Below are 23,798 nucleotides of genomic sequence, written 5' to 3'. Positions count from 1 at the left end.
GAAATGGCGTGCTGTCTAAATGCTTACGAAAGTGGATATGATAAATCGAGATTTAAGACTGCTGTTGATGAAAACTTTCATTGTTCGATTTGCCTGAACGTCGTTAAAGATGCCAGAATGTGTCAACATAACGAACACATCTTTTTTCGTTTTTCTGTTTAAGAACATCTACGAGTTAATGCACAAAGATGTCCTCAATGTCAACATAACTTGACGGTAGCTACACTTCGTCCAGCACGTATGATAAATAACATGGTTTCTAAGTTAAAGATCAGTTGCGACTACGTCGTTCGTGGTTGTCCTGAGTTTATAAAAGTTGAATATCTTGAAAGACATGTTGAAAATTGTGGCTTTGCTCCAGTTTTGTGTTCTAATGAACGTTGTGGTAAGGAGATAAAAAACGAGACAAGATTAAACATGAAACTGAGTTATTATGTAAATAGTTTAGTGGAGACGAAACAACTTCCCATGGCGACAGTTTCAATTTTGCACAAGCTGTATTTTCAGAAGCGAGACGATGAATTTTTGTGATGAAAACTCGGTGTGAGTGAAAAATAAGAAGTTATCATAAGATGAGTGAAAGAAGATTGCCAATCTCTAATTTTTAAATTATCTATCAGTGCTCAGCTTTTGGCGAAGTTGTTATGCGAGCGCTGGAGTCAATGCGGGTCAAAAGCCTATTTCAAAATTAGATCATGCACTTATGTTGAAGATTCAACATTGAATCACTTCAGGCAAACACTAGACTGCGTACAAAAATACTCAAAGTTCAATATCAGATCACTCCTGATTATACACGCGAATTATGTAATTGCTACTTCTGATTCAAAATCAAATCACTCTTAATGAAAACACTTGACTTAAGTATATACAAAAACTCAAATTTCAACATCAGATCACTCCCGTTGAAGACATTCCACTTGACTACATCAGAAAGACTTGAGATTCGACATCCCAACGGGGCTGATCAAGAAACTATAGCGATGGAATCTATAAAGACAAAACTTTTAACAACACTGTATATTTTATGGACTGTTAATTAAATCTAAACCAGACGTCAATATCGCGTGCACCTCCAACGCAAATCACATTCGTCGCACGGAACGAAAATAAAGTTGTTTTCTCACAAACAGTCACGCAACAGAACACGATTTTTTAAATTGTTTTTTCAACTAGCTATCCTGCAAGTTTTGCGCCTGTGTTCTAAAAGCGCCCTCACATCACACTCAACGATTGCGAAACTAAAAACGGACTCCCGCTAATCAATGATAAACTATTTCTTTATTCATAGCAAGATTTTTGCTGAAATATTTCTTGTGGAGCAATCGTTGCAGTAGACATTGTCTTTAGATGGTTATGAGATGATTTTGAAGCCACACTCAGTGAGTGTATGAGTTTTAATAACACCGACGCTATTTATGTAAATTTTAGAGCATTATCATTATTTTCTTTCTTTTTGAAATCTGTTGCTTTCAAAGTGAGTAAACAGAAAAACATTTGGATGGCTACCCTACCGATTGCGTGGTTTCATAAGTAAGTTAAAAAATTCCATTTGAAGGTATCGGTTTGCTCAGTTGGTGATTTAATCAGAAATTATATTGAAAATAAATGTCAGATCTATTTCAAATCGGAATGCAATGAAGCAAAATGTAATTACTACACAATTAACCTTATTTGGTAATGGATACACATTATTTTTAAGCATTCAAAAAATCAAGTAAAGTATTCTTAAGTCATAAAAAATAAACTGGGACTGAAGAAATTTTTTCTATAAGTTGTCCAATTATAGTTTATGGCTGACGAAGCAATGCCGTTAACGTTTTTAGCACTTTCAAATAGGAACTATCATAAATGACGTCATGTGTAGTGATGATCTGTCTTCTATGGTTGCCATGATGTCATGTCAAAATTCACAATTAACTTATTTAACTACATTTTCATCTACTTATAATAAAATGAAACTTAAGTGGAAAACTTTTATTGAAATGATATTGTTTTATCGTTTTTGTTATATCAAAATTAAATTATCATTCTTTAACGTTTACATAAACAAAGATGAAAGGAGAAATGTTGACCTTCAGTAGACTTCCCTGTGGAATGGATTCACACGAGCTAAAATTAAATGACGGCAATTTCTATTTTACACCTTGAACAATGACTTAATAATTATTATACTTAACTCGCGACTGTGCCAAAATTTGAAGTGGTCCAATAGATTTAGGAAAAAAAACTTGAATAGGAAATCCTATTTGTTTGTTTTTCTGTGAAAATATTTTTTAAATGTAAACTCTTTCGATGTACACAACTTTAAACAATTGTCGCAGATGACTACACGCACAATCATACGGCGGTTTGGAACAGAATGTTTAAGATTTAAATTTACGTTTCTGTAAACACCGATTTCCAATCTCTTCTAGAATTTTCGTTTTTTTTAAAGTGAGATATTAATAAAGTAAGATGATACAATAATAGGTAGTTATCTACCAAGCATGTGTATCTTTTTGCCATTTCAAATGTCATGAGGCATTGAAAACTATTCCTAAACAAATCAAGAAATTTAGAGTACAGTCTCAAAAACACATTCCTCCCATTGAAGATAAATATTTTATTCATAAAATAAACACAATAAAACGCGTGCAGTGATTGGTCAACGAAAGTGTTTGCATTAGTCTGTGCAAACAAACCGATCTGAGCTAAACCAAACAAATTAATCACTCAATCGAAGAGAATTTGCAAATCGATCATGAATGCATTTAGGGGAATGTGAAAAAATTTGTTTGAAATTGTCTATTTCGCATTATTGTTATTTTTCAAAAGAAATAAAAGGTGTTTTTCGTGTTTGGACTGCATGGCTTATGCAAACTTCAGAGACGTTTGTAAGAACTCTCGAGCAGGTGCAACCCTCGATCTTCGTTCTCAGGCTTTCACTGATCAGCTCTCGAGGTCTGCTTAAGATTTCCTCAATAAGCCTGTACAAACAAGTTCAGTGGTACTTCCACTTGTCGCTTTTAAATAGTGTTTTACGGCCTGTTGGCCTGTTTTAAGTTTCTTTGACTGTTTTCGTTCGAGACTTTCAAGTGTGCTAAAAGATGGTTATATTTCTTTACATGAATGAAACTTAGTTATTACTGAGTTTATTTATTGATTGGCCATAGCTTTTTGAGTTGATCGAATTGAGAAAATATAATCCAAAGAATAGAACTATCAGGCGGGGGGTTATGCAATCTGCCCTGTATTTGTATTGTTAAATTGTTTCCTGCGTTTCCTCAAATTAATTATATCAATAATAAGAATTTCATTTCAAAAAATAAGCGGCTATATTGCCATCAGGAACAGTGTTGCCACTCACTATTTTACAAATTCCCAAGATTTTGAGGAAAAAGTCCCAAGATCCCCCACAGTCGTTTCTGGGGGACCCCTTTGTCATGGGTACACGATTAGCCACACTAATGAACGCATAATGTAAGGAGTGGAATGAATTGATTTTTGTTTTAATTTTAATTTCATAAAAATCGATAGTTATAGATATGTATATAAGTGTTGAAATGATCAAATATAGTTGTCAAACTTCCACTTTAAAAATTATTTTTAATATTCACTCCCTCCTGATTTCTACTGTTCAATAGTAAAGACAACCAAGAAATGCAATACCAATTAATAATATTTTCGATGGAAAGAAATGCTTCAGCGTTTTATGGAATACACGTACATTAATTTAAAGAATATCCACGGTAAAAGAACTTATATTATGTTCAAATAAACATCAGATTCAGACGGCATCTTCAGTGGGAGGGTGTGAAGGTTGTCAAGCTTCTTTATAAACACGTGTCACACTTATTTATAAATTCATAATACGAGATAATATTACATATAAAATATTTAAACAAAATATCCCAAGATTTTACAATATTTCGAAAAACTCCCAAGATCCCAAGCTTGAGCAGAAAATCCCAAGATCTTGGGAGAAATCCCAAGGCGTGGCAACACTGATCAGAAATCAGGAACTTGATCTTTAAAATGGCTGATTCAAGCCAATCAGAACTCTGCTTTTGTTAGTTGTCAATTTCGTATCCTCGGTAGTAGTCGGATACGAATGAAGACGAAAAATACCATGTTGAGCGTTTGTCGCTTTCTTCGGAAAATACCGCAAATTTTTTTTTCAATGCAATGTGGCGGAGAGTGGCGCCAAATTTACCGTAATTGTAAAATATATATTATATATACTAGAAGTTGCTATCGCAAGGGGGGATTGCTGCCCCGACCCCTTATCTGGAAAAATTGCAGGGTTCAGAACGTAGTGACATCCATTGGAGCCACCTCCGTGTACAGCATTCTAGGTGGTTTCATACATACGTTATGATTGGGTGATTAGAATGATAGACAAAGAAATTTTACATGCGTGTCTCTAACTTTTAGCTTTGCGTTGGCAAGGTTTATTTCGCCATGGGCAAAGTTTTCTTTCTATCTGAAGGCCTGTTTACACGTTCCGATTTGTCAGATCCTATTGTTTTGGTTCCGTCTTTTGATTGCTTGTTCAGACGGTCAGATAGTTGTGTTGATATTTAGATACGTTTAGATATTTATAATCTTGAGAGCAGCCATTTGTGTTGTCCATTTATCGATATATTTGCGTACTTTTCTTCTTGTTTCCATGTCTTTTCAAACATATATAATTTGGCTAGTCATTATATTCTAGGCTATTTCTATCCTCTTTTTTAGATTGACGGATCCGACTGTCGGAGACTAACTTTATATGTGCTCACACGATCCGTTTTTAGGATCTGACAAAACCGGATCCGACAAATCGGATCGAGTGAACGGGCCTTTCAAACGTGCCATACCTTATTTGGTATACATGCAAACAAAGGCACGCGTTCTGAAAGTCGACGGTTGATTTCCGGCGAAAAATAACTCCGTGCTTTACATCTTATTTCATTTCACGCGTGAAAATAATTTTAAAGATAAATTCATTACCATTTCGAACGAAAACAATTTTTGATTCTTTTAAATGTCTTGATACTTTTGATTCTTTTGAGTCTTTAAATTGCTTTTTGATTAAAAGCATGATACTTTGTTTACTCAAACGATCGATCGAACGCATGTTTTCAAACGTAGAAGCGGACTATATTATAAAACTGTAGTTTTGTTTCCATTATTTCCTTTATAACATTTTGATAGAACCTATTTTCCGATGATTATGTGCGACTGCGATAAAATGATGAAAAGTTATCGCAAAGAGCAAACGTTTCATCATATTCGTAATTCATATTTCATGGTTGAACTCCCACCATGCGTTTAAATTATTTTTGACGTTTAGTTAAATCCACACCGATATTTCAAGTAATAATAAAAGCTCGAACAAAAATAAATACATGCTTACAGTACATTTTTCTCACCGTGCGATCATAGAGTGCAAGATAAAATTTGTGAACCGAGCTGGCTAAATACGGCACGGTGAATCCATTTCATATGTTTTTCGCCAAACGAGATATATAATTGATGTCGGTAATCACTCGATTTTGGTATCTATTGTATAAAGTTGTTTAGGCCGCATATCTATTCGGATTCCAGACATTTAAGATCAAATAGAAACTGACAGGAGTTCCGAAAGGTTCTACCTTATTGTGATTGTTCTTCCCCCCTCATTCCGTAAAAATCCCCCCCGGAAATGTTAACAGACAGACACAAATCGAGATTTTACCTCTATATAGGTCGAGTAGAGGAATGGGCCGAGACATGTCAAGATTAGTGTCTCGCATCAGCGTGGCAGCAATTACATTATTTAATCTTTGAAAAGTGTTTTGAGGCTACTTTCAATGTCTAGCTGCTTTTTTTGATGGGGGAAGAAAAGTAAAGAAGCATGTTTTTGCGTTTTGCCACAGTCCTGAATCTGAACAACTTGCTGCGGGTGAGTCATTTGTTGATGCAGTTCAGTGAACAGAACAACATAGCTGTCAAATTTGTAAAGTATCGCAACTGCGTCTTGTCTTAAGTTTTTAGTTTCTGGTAATTAACTTTAGTATTGCTACAGTGAGCGATGCCCTCAGAAACTCTTTGATATGCTTCCCAAGAATGAATATCTTTGAAATAAATTATGATGATAAAGTTTTTTAACTGAATTTCCAAAACTAGACCCCCCACAGTTGCCTCAACATTAAGTGAAGTACCCTGGAGAGGAGAGGGTGGTAAGCTTAGCCTATGAATAAATAATTATTTCTTTCTCTTTTGAATTTCATGTATATATAGATAGTGTCATCAGAATTGGATTATGAACAATGAATACAAACAGTACATCCTCTGTTATGTTCAGGTGAGGTAACTCTTATGTGATATGCATTTTTTATTTTTGTCTAAATTTAAGTTAGAGTCCATAATTTAAAATATTTTTTTGTAATTTCAATCACAGTGAACGGACACAGTGTATGAATCCTTGTCAAAATCAAATGCATAAAAAATTTGCATGGAAAATTCATGAACTGAAATAATATATTCAACCCCTTAAATGTAATATTGGCTTGTGACGGTTAATATACTCCCTGTTCCAAGTCTACTTGTCACTCACTATGCTTTCATTGAAAGTGAAGGGTTTATCTCTCCCTGTTTTAACATATGTCATTATTTTTCTTTCATGAAGAGTAATGGTTACACCTCACATTGTTTTAAAGTAAGTAGTCACTCATTAGGCTTCCTGGAGAGTAAAGCAGACACCTCTACCTTTTTCAAACTCAGCAATCACCCACTTTTTTGTCATAGAGAGTGAAAGATAGACCTATCTCTGTTCCTGGCCAAGTAGTCACCCATAGTAAAAATTAGATTGATATTACATGAAGTTTTTGAGTCAGATTCAAACAAACACTTCATTAAGCTAAACATGATGCAGTAGTAAAATTGTGCCTGTATTGTACATTTGAACTAGTTAAACAGTTCATGTGTACAACTGGTCACTTTCTGAAGACTCCTGTTCTGAAAATAGGCATGTTTGCCGCGACATGATGTGACTAATATGTTTACTTCTCATTTCTCTGGATTAGCTTGTAAAAACTTCTTTATGTATAACTTCTGTTATTAATGTTTAAATTGGATTATAAAACATCATATTGATATCATACTACAAAAAATGGCAAGTTGTGGTCTAGAAATTAATGCATAATATTTACTTCTTTGCATATTGCTTAAAAAATAATGTGCCATTTTTAATATTTTACTACAATGTGCTAATTGCACTTTGCAAACATTAAATTGCCACACTTTACTTACTCACTCTGCTTTCATACAGAGTAAAGGGTAGAGCTCACCCTGTTTCAAACTAGGTAGTCACTAACTATACTTTAATATAGAGTGAAGGGTATACCTCTCCCTGTTTCAAACTATGTAGTCACTAACTATACTTTTCTGGAGAGTGAAGGGTACACCTATCTCTGTTTCAAACTATGTAGTCACTAACTATACTTTCATGGAGAGTGAAGAGTACACCTCTCCCTGTTTCAAACTATGTATTCACTAAATTTATTTTAATATAGAGTGAAGGGTATACCTCTCCTGTTTCAGACTATGTAGTCACTAAATATACTTTATTATAGAGTGTAGGGTACACCTCTCTGTTTCAAACTATGTAGTCACTAACTATGCTTTCATGGAGAGTGAAGGGTACACCTCTCCCTGTTTCAAACTATGTAGTCACTAACTATACTTTCATGGAGAGTGAAGAGTACACCTCTCCCTGTTTCAAACTATGTATTCACTAAATTTATTTTAATATAGAGTGAAGGGTATACCTCTCCCTGTTTCAGACTATGTAGTCACTAAATATACTTTATTATAGAGTGTAGGGTACACCTCTCTCTGTTTCAAACTATGTAGTCACTAACTATGCTTTCATGGAGAGTGAAGGGTACACCTCTCCCTGTTTCAAACTATGTAGTCACTAACTATACTTTCATGGAGAGTGAAGGGTACACCTCTCCTGTTTCAAACTATTTAGTCACTAACTATACTTTCATGGAGAGTGAAGGGTACACCTCTCCCTGTTTCAAACTAATTAGTCACTAACTATACTTTCATGGAGAGTGAAGGGTACACCTCTCCCTGTTTCAAACTATGTATTCACTAAATTTATTTTAATATAGAGTGAAGGGTATACCTCTCCCTGTTTCAGACTATGTAGTCACTAAATATACTTTATTATAGAGTGTAGGGTACACTCTCTCTGTTTCAAACTATGTAGTCACTAACTATGCTTTCATGGAGAGTGAAGGGTACACCTCTCCCTGTTTCAAACTATGTAGTCACTAACTATACTTTCATGGAGAGTGAAGGGTACACCTCTCCCTGTTTCAAACTATTTAGTCACTAACTATACTTTCATGGAGAGTGAAGGGTACACCTCTCCTGTTTCAAACTAATTAGTCACTAACTATACTTTCATGGAGAGTGAAGGGTACACCTCTCCCTGTTTCAAACTATGTAGTCACTAACTATACTTTCATGGAGAGTGAAGGGTACACCTCTCCCTGTTTCAAACTATTTAGTCACTAACTATACTTTCATGGAGAGTGAAGGGTACACCTCTCCCTGTTTCAAACTATGTAGTCACTAACTATGCTTTCATGGAGAGTAAAGGGTACACCTCTCCCTGTTCCAAACTATGTAGTCACTAACTATACTTTCATGGAGAGTGAAGGGTACACCTCTCCTGTTTCAAACTATGTAGTCACTAACTATGCTTTCATGGAGAGTGAAGGGTACACCTCTCCTGTTTCAAACTATGTAGTCACTAACTATACTTTCATGGAGAGTGAAGGGTACACCTCTCCCTGTTTCAAACTATTTAGTCACTAACTATACTTTCATGGAGAGTGAAGGGTACACCTCTCCCTGTTTCAAACTAATTAGTCACTAACTATACTTTCATGGAGAGTGAAGGGTACACCTCTCCCTGTTTCAAACTATGTAGTCACTAACTATACTTTCATGGAGAGTGAAGGGTACACCTCTCCCTGTTTCAAACTATTTAGTCACTAACTATACTTTCATGGAGAGTGAAGGGTACACCTCTCCTGTTTCAAACTATGTAGTCACTAACTATGCTTTCATGGAGAGTAAGGGTACACCTCTCCTGTTCCAAACTATGTAGTCACTAACTATACTTTCATGGAGAGTGAAGGGTACACCTCTCCCTGTTTCAAACTAATTAGTCACTAACTATACTTTCATGGAGAGTGAAGGGTACACCTCTCCCTGTTTCAAACTATGTAGTCACTAACTATACTTTCATGGAGAGTGAAGGGTACACCTCTCCTGTTTCAAACTATTTAGTCACTAACTATACTTTCATGGAGAGTGAAGGGTACACCTCTCCCTGTTTCAAACTATGTAGTCACTAACTATGCTTTCATGGAGAGTAAAGGGTACACCTCTCCCTGTTCCAAACTATGTAGTCACTAACTATACTTTCATGGAGAGTGAAGGGTACACCTCTCCCTGTTTCAAACTATGTAGTCACTAACTATGCTTTCATGGAGAGTAAAGGGTACACCTCTCCCTGTTTCAAACTATGTGGTCACTAACTATGCTTTCATGGAGAGTAAAGGGTACACCTCTCCCTGTTTCAAACTATGTAGTCACTAAATATACTTTATTATAGAGTGAAGGGTACACCTCTCTCTGTTTCAAACTATGTAGTCACTAACTATACTTTCATGGAGAGTGAAGGGTACACCTCTCCCTGTTTCAAACTATTTTGTCACTAACTATACTTTCATGGAGAGTGAAGGGTACACGTCTCCCTGTTTCAAACTATGTATTCACTAAATATATTTTAATATAGAGTGAAGGGTATACCTCTCCCTGTTTCAAACTATGTAGTCACTAAATATACTTTATTATAGAGTGTAGGGTACACCTCTCTCTGTTTCAAACTATGTAGTCACTAACTATACTTTCATGGAGAGTGAAGGGTACACCTCTCCCTGTTTCAAACTATTTTGTCACTAACTATACTTTCATGGAGAGTGAAGGGTACACCTCTCCCTGTTTCAAACTATGTAGTCACTAACTATACTTTCATGGAGAGTGAAGGGTACACCTCTCCTGTTTCAAACTATTTAGTCACTAACTATACTTTCATGGAGAGTGAAGGGTACACCTCTCCCTGTTTCAAACTATGTAGTCACTAACTATACTTTCATGGAGAGTGAAGGGTACACCTCTCCCTGTTTCAAACTATGTAGTCACTAACTATACTTTCATGGAGAGTGAAGGGTACACCTCTCCCTGTTTTAAACTATGTAGTCACTAACTATGCTTTCTTGGAGAGTGAAGGGTACACCTCTCCCTGTTCCAAACTATATAGTCACTAACTATACTTTCATGGAGAGTGAAGGGTACACCTCTCCCTGTTTCAAACTATTTAGTCACTAACTATACTTTCATGGAGACTGAAGGGTACACCTCTCCCTGTTTCAAACTATGTAGTCACTATCTACACTTTCATGGAAGGTGAAGGGTACACCTCTCCCTGTTCCAAACTATATAGTCACTAACTATAATTTCATGGAGAGTGAAGGGTACACCTCTCCGTGTTTCAAACTATGTATTCACTAAATATATTTTAATATAGAGTGAAGGGTATACCTCTCCCTGTTTCAAACTATGTAGTCACTAAGTATACTTTCATGGAGAGTGAAGGGTACACCTCTCTCTGTTTCAAACTATGTAGTCACTAACTATACTTTCATGGAGAGTGAAGGGTACACCTCTCCCTGTTTCAAACTATTTAGTCACTAACTATACTTTCATAGAGAGTGAAGGGTACCTCTCTCACTGTTTCAAACTATTTAGTCACTAACTATACTTTCATGAAGAATTAATAGTTTACCTCTCCTTCTTTCAAAGCATCGAATTTGTAATACTGAACAACATTAGACAAATAAAATTTTTTTAGAAATTTACCATCAAAAAGTGAGGACATAACCTAAATAATGATTATTGAATGTGATATGAATACAGTCACGTGACAAGCATTTGAAGCTTGAGTGTGCTAGCAATAATAAAACGATTATTATTAATAATTGATTCGTGTGACCTGGGCGTGAAAAAATGAATGAAAATAATATTTTGACGCTTTCGTGGCATTTTTACGTTGAAATTTTGGGAAACATTTTATGAGAAGCAAAGCCATGCTATTCCGACTAACAGCCCGTTCGTTCTATTTGTTTTTTATGAACATTTGCTCTAAACAATGAAGTTTTCGTACATGATTATCTCGATTATTCAACTGTTGATATTGATGACAATAGTTCCATTATCATTTGAACTGTGTTCATCGATGCACTTAATTTTGTGGACTTTTCTTTGTTTGCCATGCTTGAGTACTACACATACGCACTGCATATTTATATTTGAACGAATTTGTCTGATTATCTTAACTTCTGCGTTTAATCAACGTAATATCTAATGTAGGATTTTGAACGTGTTCTCTAGTTGCAAAACGTGACGTTAAACAAATATTTTTCTACCTCTTGGGGTAAGTTTGACATTAGATTATTCAGAAATATATTCGGAAATGGCGTGCTATCTAAATGCTTACGAAAGTTGATGTGATGAATGGAGATTTAAGACTGCTGTTGACGAAAACTTTCATTGTTCGATTTGCATGAACGTCGTTAAAGATGCCAGAATGTGTCAACATAACGAGCACATCTTTTTTCGTTTTTCTATTGAAGAACATCTACGAGTTAATGCACAAAGATGTCCTCAATGTCAATATGATTTAACTGTAGCTACGCTTCATCCAGCGCATGTTATAAATAACGTGATTTCAAAGTTAAAGATCAACTGCGACTACGCCAGTCGTGGTTGTCCTGAATTTACAAATGTTGAAAACCTTCAAAGAAATGTTGAAAATTGTGGTTTTGCTCCAGGGTTGTGTTCTAATGAACGTTGTGGCAAGGAGATAAACAAACGAGAGAACATTAAACATGAAACTGAGTTATGTGAATGCAGAAAGATTGCTTCTCACGACTTTAGAGAGATTAGAAAAAAATCTATCTTCAGTGACTAAAGAAATGAAAGCCATGATGTTTCAAATGTTGTAAGAGATTAATACAAATGAACGTATTCATACACTGCCATCACCAATTGACTTAGTAGTCGATTCAGTAAGAGAAAATTTTTTTATAATATAACTAGCATTAACAACAGTTTAATGTTCTTGACAGTTCTGCTCCTCTGGGATTTAAAAGTTGAATTTAAAAGTTAAAAGCAAAGCAATTTAAAAGTACTATGATGCACTGATTTTTGTCTCAAATCTAATAAGGAAATGCTTTCTAAAATCAAAGCGACAATAACTTAGAGATAGCAACCAAAAAAGGTAATCACATTTTCCAATAGTTGCTACGAACATTTTGAAACAAACAAGCGTGTTACTAAATGAACCAGGTCGAGCAATTAGCTATTGCCGACTATATTGTCTATTGCAGACTATATTGTCTATTGCAGATTTCCTTTAATGCATACAAATTATTTGTACGGTTCCGTTTTTCTGATGACACTCAGTATATTGGCTTCATGGTGTATAAAACACTTTTTTCTCTAGTGTTTCTGAAGTACGCAATAATAGTTAAAAAAGGCCACTCTAACATTTCAAAAAATCATCTCAGGAAGAATGGTGTTATACAAAGCCATTATTACAACATTCTAGTGGCTTGTATTTCGACATGGATCTCACTGATTGTCTTATCGTTTGAGCCTGGAGGTGAAAATATCCTTGCTCCTTCACAAACATGTTATAACGTGAAATAATGGCTGCCATATTTATCTAAAAGTTTATCAATCAAGTCCCCAGTTATTCGAGTTAAGCTTCAGAAGATTTTTATTTAATTTTCTCATTTGGTGTTGTTATTCATTCCTTCCAATTTGCGTGTTCATCAAACGTTAACTGTAAATTTCAACGTACCGTCTAGCTTCAAAATGTAGCGATAGACAAATAATTTTTTACACTGAACTGTATGAGATGACGTATGAAATGGCTTATCGTACAAATTAAACTTAATCAGTGCCGTACGCAACTCAATATTTGGGGGGGAGGAAAGAAAAAATATTCATATGTGCATACTGTTGATGAAGTTTACTGTTCAATTTAGCGCATATTTTGTCGTTTTATACGTCATGTCAACATAACGAGCGAATATTTTGTCGTTTTATACGTCACGTCAACTCAACGAGGGCATATTTTGTCGTTTTATACGTCAGGTCAACACAACAAAAGCATTTTTTGTAGTTTTATTAAAGAACATCTTCTAGTTTATGTACCAAATGCACAATAAGGCACCATACAAAGCTCGAAACAGATGTGAATGTTGAAAATAAGAAAATAGCAAAAAAGTAGTGCAGAGAAAAAAAATTTTATTGATTGATTGGTTTTGAAATCAATAACAATATTGCGATTATTATCATTACATAAATTCATTCTTCATTGTCCAGTTCAGTGAGCCAAATAAATTGAAAGTCCGATTTTCTACAAACATTGTTTTTACTTGTAGAATTTCTTTACTTGACAGTGACCAACATAACGACCACAGCCGTTCTCAATACCATCCGCGTACCATCTTGCGGCTTTTATGGCCGAGTTCTTGCTCCCGCCAAAACCGTAGGCGACTGAAGGGCAATTCAAGTGAGAAGGAAAGTTTCGCGGATTGCATTTTGCGTAGTACGTTTTTGTAGCCAACTTGTAGCCCAGTGCTATAAACACCCTGAAAATGGGGCAACCGCCTGCGTTTGATCGAGCGACCCGAGAAGGAGCACCACGAACGCTGTGAATACCAAGACTTTCATAACGAAAATTGAAATCTAAATGTTGGAAAACTCCTTTCGGTCCGTGAGCTGATCCTATAACACTCTGGGACTTTATTTTCCTATACTTAATTGAACACACAAACGTAACATCCCCCTTTCATTAGATAGTTACAACTATTTATATTAATGATAGCACTTCAGGATATCACATGATTTCCTTACAAAGCTCATTCTATCATCCTTGTAAAAAATTGTACGTTTCAGCTCGTTCCATCATCTACCTTTTCCAATGCAATATATGCGCTTACACGCCTACTAATAACGGAACCCACACTAATAAAAAAAACTCTTAACTTACGTAAAACCCCTAAATTTAATAATGATAGTAATGTATTAAAGGATTTCCTCGAAACTAAAGAAAGAATTATAAACTGTTTTGTTCATGTATTCACCTCTGACGAAAAGTAAGATTGCCGATTTCAACTGAACGGCGAAGATGAACGCGAATGAACACTGTTGAAAATCTACAACTAAGTTACCGTAAAAACTTATCCACAATACAATTCAGAATGTTTCTTCGAGTAAGTTTCTACTTCTGATAACTTGTACTGCTGTGTGACCTGATTGATAGATTACGACAAAATACAGGCTTTTGGAACATGCCACTGGGTTTGACTTTCGTTGTTGTTTTCCTTACAGCACTGAGCATTGCATTAGAGGATCCCATAGTTAAGTTAAGAGCTTACAGTGACGTGTCCATAACGTGCATTTTGTTTATCTAGAGTTATCTAAAAACATAGGAAAATGGGGATAGCCTATTCTTGTTTCTCTCAAACGCGTTATTAAAACTTACACACTTCGCATAATTACGTTCCTACACTTCAGTTTCAAGTACGTTAACCGTCTCGCCCAGTGGTCTCGCCTCAACAGTGCACCTAGTTAAACTGAAATGTAAAAATAGGTAAGCATTTCGGATAGCTCGACCATAAACAGAGTTTACATGTAAATAATACACATCAACCCTGTACAAAATATGAGATACGTTTAAGAAAAATATGAGCAAAACCTTTATGAAGGTCTAATCTGTTTCGTAAAAGGTCCAGTTATCATCTTAAGCTTTCTTTTTTGTCTGTGCGTTCTCGCTTAAAATGCATGTGATGTGTTTGTGTTCAAAGTGTCTTGCACTGAAACAAAACAGCGGTGACGTCCTCAAGAAATCTTACGATTTTTAGTAATAAACTCATTGCTATTTTGTATGAAAAATAATTTTTGAAGATAATTCCACGTCTTCCATAATTCGTCCTGTAGGCGTTGATATGTTGTTCATTACTTACCTCGAGCAAGTAGTAAATCGTGTTTACTTCCGCCTGAGCAGACAATGCTGCAAAGATAATATTATAAAATAATTCGTCCTGTAGGCGTTGATAAGTTGTTCACTACTTACCTCGAGCAAGTAGTAAATCGTGTTTACTTCTGCCTGAGCAGACAATGCTGCAAAGATAATATTATAAAATAATTCGTCCTGTAGGCGTTGATAGCTGTTCACTACTTACCTCGAGCAAGTAGTAAATCGTGTTGTTTACTTACAACTGAGCAGACAATGAGCCATCAACACCTTGAAAATTGCTGTTTCAAGTCAATCGGAACTCTGCTTGCGTTGTCAATTTTGTAATCCTCGGTTATCGTCAGATACGAGCTAAGAAATAGAATACCACTTTAAGCGCTCGTCTCTTTTTCCGGAGAGTAGACGAAGTACCACTGATTGTTTTACGAATGTGGCCCCGATTCTCAAATTCACCAACCACTGTTAAAAGATGTATTACCTAATGCAATCTTTAAGAAGTGTTTATAGGCTTCTTTCATTGTCTTGGTGCATGTTTTGAAGAGGAATAAAAGCAAAACAACACGTTTTTGCCGAAATCTTGACTTTGAACAACTTGCTTTGGAGTCAATAGTGTTAGTCATTTTTTGATGACTATACGTAGAGTTTGACTTTAGTTTGCCAAGAATGAATGTCTTTGAGATAATTAAATGATGATAAAAGTTCTGTTAACTGAATTTCTAGGATAAGACCCCCACAGATCTGCCCCAAATTTAAATAAATTAACTGGGGAGAAAGGTTGTAAAGCTTTGCCTATAAATACATCAACTTGTAACCATGACCTATTGTTTATTTTAGGTACATGCAGATGGTGTCAACAGAATACATCCTCCGTAAAGTTCAGGTAGGATTGCTCTTATGCAATATATATTTTTCACTTTTAATCTAAACCTTACATATTGCCTTTATGATGCATGAGCCATTTTTGCAACACGGCCTTTACTGTTTCTACCCTTGTGAAAAAATGTCGTAACGCGAATTCTCAATCAATCAAATCTCTTAAAAATTTGATCTACAAGTTTTCTACTTTAGGAAAACTTGAAAAATGGTCCTTGTAAGATGGTGTTTGTTCGTTACCAAGCAAATACAACAATATAAGTTGGCAACAAGACATGTTGACAACAATCAAAATTACTTCAATACAAGTTCATTACAATAAAAATTGACAACAATACAAATCGTTATTTACAATTAAAGTGTTTGTTCGTATTATGAAAGAAGTATATTGTGAATTAAAAAAGTTGAAATTTATGCAGTCCCACGTTACGCGTGAGTGAGTTAGTGACCGAGAGTCGCGAAATTTTAAAGCCAACTACAAAATGCCATGCGTCCTTTTGAAGTTTTCTTCCATCTATTGATGAACCATATAAGCTAAGAGAGCCCCAACTGCAAGCAACCAGATGGCGAAAAAATTTTTGCACCAGTAGACCTTAAAATCACAAGTACAATGGAGGTGATTTCAAATTGCTCTCTTAAAGTGTATTTTGTTACTCATATTAGGAATTTATAGTAGTAAAGTTTTGTTTCTTTATGAAAGCTATTTGTTTCGATGACGAAGATAGTTAAGCCATTTTTTTTACTTACTAATGGACTTGTATCCGTTATTGTTAGTATGAGGATGGCATTTAAACTAATCACAAAGATCAAAACAACACTCATTCCGTATTCCATGTATCTTGGTCTTCCCCATATGCAAAATACAATGACGGCAATTAGCAAAAGAGCCTGAACAACAAAAAAATAACTATTTTACCCCGGTTTCATGCATTGTACCATCTCTGGAGAGGGGAAATCAAGAAATTGAGCTGTATAAGGAAATAAGGAGATGATCTACTCGTACTAAGCCCACACCCCATAATTGCGTCCTGGTAATAATTATCCATTTGAAAGGTAGCAGACATTGCACCCAACCTCTATTTATCCCCTACCCTATCTAGCTCAAAAAATCACCCGGAAATTAGCTTTTGTCGAAAATAGTAATGATTATTATCAAGATGCTTGTAGTAAATGGTCTACTAATTTCAGGATGTTTAAGGGTCTGAAAGGAGATCTTCCAGTCAAAGAGCGAAATGGATTTCCAAACTCGGATATTGGCCTCTCAATGTCCAAATATGTTCAAGCAATTAGTGCTTTTGTGGATATTTCAATAGCCAATCAATATGTGTCAACAGAATTGAATGTAGACAAAATAAGCACTATGGTCAATCATTTCTGCAATTACGTTTTGTTAATGAGCAAGCTCATGTTTCCATATGCCTAAATTGTAGAATACTTAAATGGAAAACTCGCCCCGGCGGCTCGTGGTCACTTTTTTAGTCTTTATCATAAATGACGTCATACCCGTGTATCTATAACTGTATAGACAACGGTTAACTGTCATCTATTTGTTTTATAAATTAAAATCAAAAAATTCCCAAATTAAACCGTCAAACAGTTTGTCTTCTTTTCTCCCAACACTTGGAACGTTGAAAAGCCTTGATTTTGCAAATATCACGCTGACGTGATCTCTAGGATTGAAGGAATTCTATTTGCTAGCTTAATCACGTCATAAAACGTGATTGGCTAACAAAATAAACAAGCAATGGCTGACCAATTTTGTTGAAATTTTGTTATCTAAGACGAAGGACAAATTAATGTTTGAAAACGGGGTTTTTTCTTTTCTTTTTGCTCAAATACGTTAACTGCCTCAACTAGGTTTTTGTAAATATCTTTATTTTCCCATTCAGGGAGGTATTGCAATAAATTTCAAATATATTCGCCATTTGTTTTTATAAACATGAAATTTTCTGTGACGTCAATTCCTATTAGCTCGCGACAAATGAAATTGCTCAACTTCTTCGTGTCATTATATAATATGTAATAACATTCAGTGACGCTGGTACAAGGATTATATTTGGGGGGAACACCCCTTAAATGTCATTAACATGTATTACGTATTGTTTTATATGCATGACTGAGTAATTTACTTATGTATGTAAAGACTTATGTTTAGAAAATATTAGGGGGCAGTCGCCCAACGTCACCCCTCGCCGACGCCTTTGATGACATTTGAAATAGTTTCTGTATGTGCGGCAATACTAATTATAGTTTGTACGAAATCCTAAGCTCTGGTTACTTTTACGACATATTGTTGCCAAATCTTAAAAAGAGCTATATTTAGGATAATCTGTTTTATTTCATAAACTTTAAATTGTGTTGGTTAGAACATGGCAATTTAAATGAAGATGGACCGTCTACAACTTATTGCTGCTCTAAACGTCAACTCGCTGCTTGGGATGACGTCATTCGTTTTTGTTTTTACATTTGTTCAATCACCCCGATAATAACTTTGCTTTCTAAAACTTCATGGAAGCAGCATGGTAATTTTTCTCTTTTTAGATACGTGTTGAGGAAATTCCTATGATTGAAAATGTCATACGGCAAAATTGAAGAAAAATACTCATTTATTAACAGACAGCTTTTATTTCGTCAAAAGATTCAACAACAAACTGCAGAAAGTTGATTAAACATAGTGCTTGATTTGTTTATATTTTATTTTCATCACGCATTCTGATTGGTCCGTTACGTAATTATGTCAAAAAAGTGCTGATTGTTTTCACATCATTTGAAAAGGTCGCTAATATTTTTGCAATAATTTAACCACAAAAAAACTATCCCAGTTATTTTAATCTATTTTCCCAAATTCGATCCATAAAATTGCTATCTTGCTGTGAGTGACCACGACATTAAACTACCAATTTTAGAAACAATCGCAAACAGGATAAATAACTCTTCACTCAAACAACGCATAAGCTTTGTTACAAAATAAATATAAATTTTCACGATTGAGTGTTGTGTACAAAAACATATGGTCAGCTTAATTATATCTTAGCCAGTGTACATCCTGCATTAGATGGTAAGTGCAGTCTTGTCTAAAAGTAAGATATCCTAATTGTTTAAGCGCAAACCATTGAGATGAATATTTGTGCTATCCTTTGGTATATATGCCTCTACTTACATGAGCCAGCAGACACTAATGTTTTTAGTTAAAGTCTCTCATTTACAGTGGTGCATGTAGGATTTCATTTTGCAGGGGCAAAACACTCCCCAATGGTCACTTAGATATATTACGCATTGATTTATATGACTGGCATTTTTGAATTTCATATATTAAGCCTTAGTATGGGAAATATTGGGAGCAGTTGCCCCCACTTTCCTCCTTTTCCTGCGGCTTTGCTTATTTTAGCTTACTGTGTTAACAAACTGTCTTTGGGCCGTGCTTGCAAAGATTTGTTGAATTGATGCCTTAAAGCTTTGGCGGGAAGTAGCAGAGCAGTTCATATTCCGTTCATTCTTTAACTATCTTCATGAAATTAAAATTTTCTAAGGGTCATTTGGAATGCATTTACAATCAGCAATATTCTAAAAATATATGATGAATCTATAAATAAATATAACAAATATCAGCATTCTGTTTAATGGTTCGGACCAACTTACCACACCAAATGTCCATATTTTATAGTAATGCGCTCTTATGTCAAACGTCATGCTTTAGATTTGGATTGGTTACAACACTAAAAAGAGAAAAGCACACGTTTCAAAACTCAAAGTGTATTCATTTACACTATAATTGTATGTTTTGTAGAAGAAAATTTTTATCTGCTTACAAAGTGTATTTTTTGTACCTTAGAAAAGTCTAAATGAAGGAGTGTATTGTGGGAATTGATCGCTAAGATATTTTCAAAATTTCCCCCATGTATGATTTGACGCATAGTTGAACCAGCGTCAGAAAAAATGAATTATAGCAGGAATTTCAAATTCATAATACGTTCATAATTTTGGTCATTTAAATTGTAAATATATCGAAGAACAAACTATTGGAATTTGTTCTGTGTAATCGAAGCCTCCCCGCTGTTATGAAATGCTACATATTACTTATTAGTAACATCGCTGACTTTATGCTGAATTAAAACGACCTGATTTTTTTCGTATAAATTGTCTGGAATTCGTATCTTCAAGTAGGATACATAAATCATCTTTCATGTTTTTTAATTAAAGAAAAAGCACGTTATTTTTCGTGCATCAGATCTTTGTGTTTAGTCGGTGAATTTTTCAAATTCCATTGAGAATTCAATACAAAAATTATTATTTCAAACTTTCTCTACTGTCTCTTTCATCCTTACTTTTCCGATGGCTGCATTGAAATAGAGTAGAGCTGTGTCTATTTTCTACCGAACTTCTCTCAGGACGCAGTTTTGCTTGGCTTAGGAGATTTAAAAATTTAAGGTATTAGTGATTCGCCATTATGAAATTAATTCCATGCAAAAATCTTAAGAAATTACACCAAAACAAGTTTGAATAAGAACAATGTTCAAAACAAAGTTGAAGTATATATATAAAAATTTTTATTTAATTACTCATTGAGATATCTTAAAAACTGTCGTAATCTATCGAATTATGTCTCTAGCATTTGCGAAAACGAATTCCAGTCACTTTTGAAGAATTTTTTGTTAAACATGCATATCATAGTTTTCATCTTAGTTGTCGCTTTATTTGAACAAGGTATTCGTATACTTGTAAGCATTGCTTCATTGTTCCTGCGAGGAACAATAAGCTACCAAGTTTACTTTTTGTCGCCATCAAGGGAAAGACGAAATACTTGCACAAGTATTAAATTAAACCAGATGTCATAGTGTTCTACCGTTAAGTATTTTTTAACAAAGTTATCGTACAATAACTTACGTTAATTACCAGTTTTATCCATACCTTGATATATTCTTTAAACTTCAAACGAACATTCCAAATCCTTCGCTGAAAACGTCGAGTTCTGAGTCTTGTATGAAGCGTTAAAAATATGATCAAAATTTTCATTGTTCAAAAATATCTATAATGCATTAGAAATAAAATATCGATGCATCAACCAATCATAATCATGAAATGAGCTTTTAAGAAAACAATGTGCATTGTTATGTTACGCCAGTTTTTAGGTAGTAGCTTTTGCAATAAAACGAACGATACTTTTTCGTGAGACAGAATAATAAGCAATTATTGGATGAGATTGAGCATGATATCAAGAATTATTCAGACCGATGTCATTGTTATCTGCTAAAGCGAAGCTGAGGCGGATATAACATTGACCAAGGTCTGGACAATTCTTGATATCATGCGAAACACGAATTCATTAATTGTTTTATTATTCACTGAAGTATTATCAAAACATATCAATATAAAACATTTTTGAAACCTTCGCTAATTTTTTTATGGCAGACGGTTTATTCAAGTTCGTCTTGTTTAAATATGTTGTACGTGTGTTTGAAGCCAGCTTCGTCGCTTTTTTAGTGTTTTCCGCATCGTTTTCCTTTAAAAGCTTTCACATCGTTTTTAGAAATTGGGGCAAACATCGCTGATTTGTTTTCAACACCGGCTTTTAATGGCGGCTATTTTTGTAGAAACTATTATCTGTAGGTGTGACGTCATAACCTGCAGATATCAAGAATTATCTGAAGGTAGTTGACCAATCACAGCCAAGAATGCTCATATAATGAACAATAACACTACTTATAGGGGCACGTCTGCACTAGACGATTATTATAACCATTGGCGTAACTGCTATTAGCTACGAGTGGGCAAAGCTATGGGCACCCAAGGAATTAGCTGGCAAAGTGGCACTCTGAACGGTGTTATGAAAATAAACATAAAAAATTAGGTTTATATTTTGGAAATGTAAGCATTGGATATTTCTCATTGGAGTTTATTCGTGACTTCGTGTTCCTGGTAATAAATTGAAAGTGGGGATCGATATTTTTCTGTTGGTATATTTTCCATGCAATCGTTGTTCGAAAAAACTCTCTTTCCTCCTTCGGCTTTTCCACTCGCTTGTTGTTCTCTCTCTTTCACTAACAGCTTTCAACATCAATTCTTCACTTGCGTTGACATACTCAAATAATCCAAGTTCTTCTTCTTTCCCACATTCGACACTACTAATCAGAGCTCTTCTTCCGTCATTTCTCTTCATTTAAAGTCTAGCCACAGTTCCTTTTTATGAAAGGCTTCAAACATTTTTATTTTCTACCTTGTATGTAAATCCAAAGCCCTCAATTTTTTTTATTCTAATCCAAAATCCCATCTATGTATCGTATTGCTCCATAAGCCGAAGCGTTTATTGCTTTTATGAAATTTCCTGCATACAACTATAATTTTGCTACCAATTTCATCCTCAAATATTTCTTTTTATTTTCTTTCATTTCCTTTTGCATAATGTCAGCCCCTTTTAACACACCCAAATACTTGTATCCATTTTCATCTAGCTCACATATTGCCAGGGGTCTAGTAAAACAATTCACTCACAACTAACTTTTTCCCCTTGTTTTAAAACCAAAGCAGCACTTTTATACAAATCAATATCTTTAGAATGAACAGATTTGTATGACATCAAACAGACTTTTCAGTTCACCCTCTAATCTCCTTAACAACTTCAAGTCATCTACAAACATCAAATGGTTCACTTTATTTTGCGGCTTCCCAAACCAGTATCCTACTTTCTCTCGTTTGATAGTTATAATATTATAATGCCAACGGAGTATGATCAGCCGTCTTCAATGGATGAGAACTAATACCTACTTGAAATAAGCTCTACACACTAATTTTTTTTTCTAATTTGGTCGTATGTATACTATAGACACAAAGCGCGGAAAGTCTTACCTGATGGTAAAAAACGCTGGTAGCTCGTCAAAAAAAACATCTAAATATAAAAATGCTAAAATGGATAAAATTTATCTATGTTAAGAAAGAAGAACAAAAACACGTACAACAGTATATTAAGAACGAGCCCGAAACTCAAAGGAAGATGGCAAAATAATTTTTGGGTTCTTTGTCTTTACTAAGCGTCTTCACGAAACAAGATACTGGGACCTAACCCCCCTCCCCCCAACTTTTCGTCGTCTAGTTTTTTCACCTCTAGTATTATTTATAATCTCTATGGATTTCCCGTTCACGTAATTAACATACAGCTCAGTGGTATAACTATTAGCTATGCTTTGAATAAAATCGAGGATTATATTTAAATAAGTCATTTTTATAAGTAAAGTAAACTGATTTCGGGGCCCCTTATTCTACAAATATTACACTATTTCACTGTTATTTTGCTCTATCTTTATTGATGTTTAGCATTCTACAACTGCAATATCGTATTATCTGTACGTATAAAATGTAAAAAAAAAACAAGAAAATTACATTCAGACAATCCTGTTCCAAGGTTATTTCATTACTCACTTTTTACGGGTTTTTAGTAAATATGTATTCATATATGCGAGAGGAATATTTTGCTTACACTATGAAACAGTTTAGAGTTTGAATTTTAATAAACAATCATGTATAATATTTTGGAAGCAGTCCAATTTCAATGCAGATGCTCGTATGAAAAAGTCTATTAGGACGAGATTTGATACGGCCGCCTTTTTCATGATCTAAGGCGTGAACGTCTTCTTCTCAGCTTAAAATGAATTAAGTTTAAAAGAATGTGTAAAAATAGTGGTTCTCATTTTAATTGTGTAAATCTAAATTTGAAATTGAGCAAGAAGGTTAAAATTTTTAAAGTTATATGAATAGAACTTTATGCAACTCCTGGTCTTTAAAGATGCGCTTA

General features: G+C 34.7%; 3 long non-coding RNA genes across 4 annotated transcripts; 1 reads left to right on the top strand and 2 right to left on the bottom strand.

The window, feature by feature from the left end:
• Nucleotides 1-790: 790 nt before the first annotated feature.
• On the bottom strand, nucleotides 791-5,610 carry LOC124436931. 2 transcript variants are annotated; one of them, XR_006945545.1, is made up of 2 exons: nucleotides 5,386-5,610; nucleotides 791-990 (listed from the first exon to the last, which is right to left on the bottom strand). It is a non-coding gene; the product is annotated as an uncharacterized LOC124436931 (long non-coding RNA). The 2 variants fall into 2 exon arrangements; XR_006945544.1 differs by having other exon boundaries at nucleotides 5,397-5,610.
• On the top strand, nucleotides 5,602-16,426 carry LOC124436929. The gene is made up of 4 exons (XR_006945542.1): nucleotides 5,602-5,908; nucleotides 6,247-6,310; nucleotides 15,974-16,019; nucleotides 16,208-16,426. It is a non-coding gene; the product is annotated as an uncharacterized LOC124436929 (long non-coding RNA).
• Nucleotides 16,271-21,004, bottom strand: LOC124436930. Its single transcript, XR_006945543.1, has 4 exons — nucleotides 20,921-21,004; nucleotides 19,652-19,728; nucleotides 16,760-16,900; nucleotides 16,271-16,604 (listed from the first exon to the last, which is right to left on the bottom strand). It is a non-coding gene; the product is annotated as an uncharacterized LOC124436930 (long non-coding RNA).
• Between the last annotated feature and the right edge of the window lie 2,794 nt (nucleotides 21,005-23,798).

Source organism: Xenia sp. Carnegie-2017, unplaced genomic scaffold (assembly GCF_021976095.1).
Source record: "Xenia sp. Carnegie-2017 unplaced genomic scaffold, XeniaSp_v1 HiC_scaffold_16, whole genome shotgun sequence".
In the NCBI taxonomy this organism is placed as follows: Eukaryota; Metazoa; Cnidaria; class Anthozoa; order Malacalcyonacea; family Xeniidae; genus Xenia; species Xenia sp. Carnegie-2017.
Note: the sequence above shows the minus strand (reverse complement) of the source record. Positions and strands in the feature narration are given on the sequence as shown.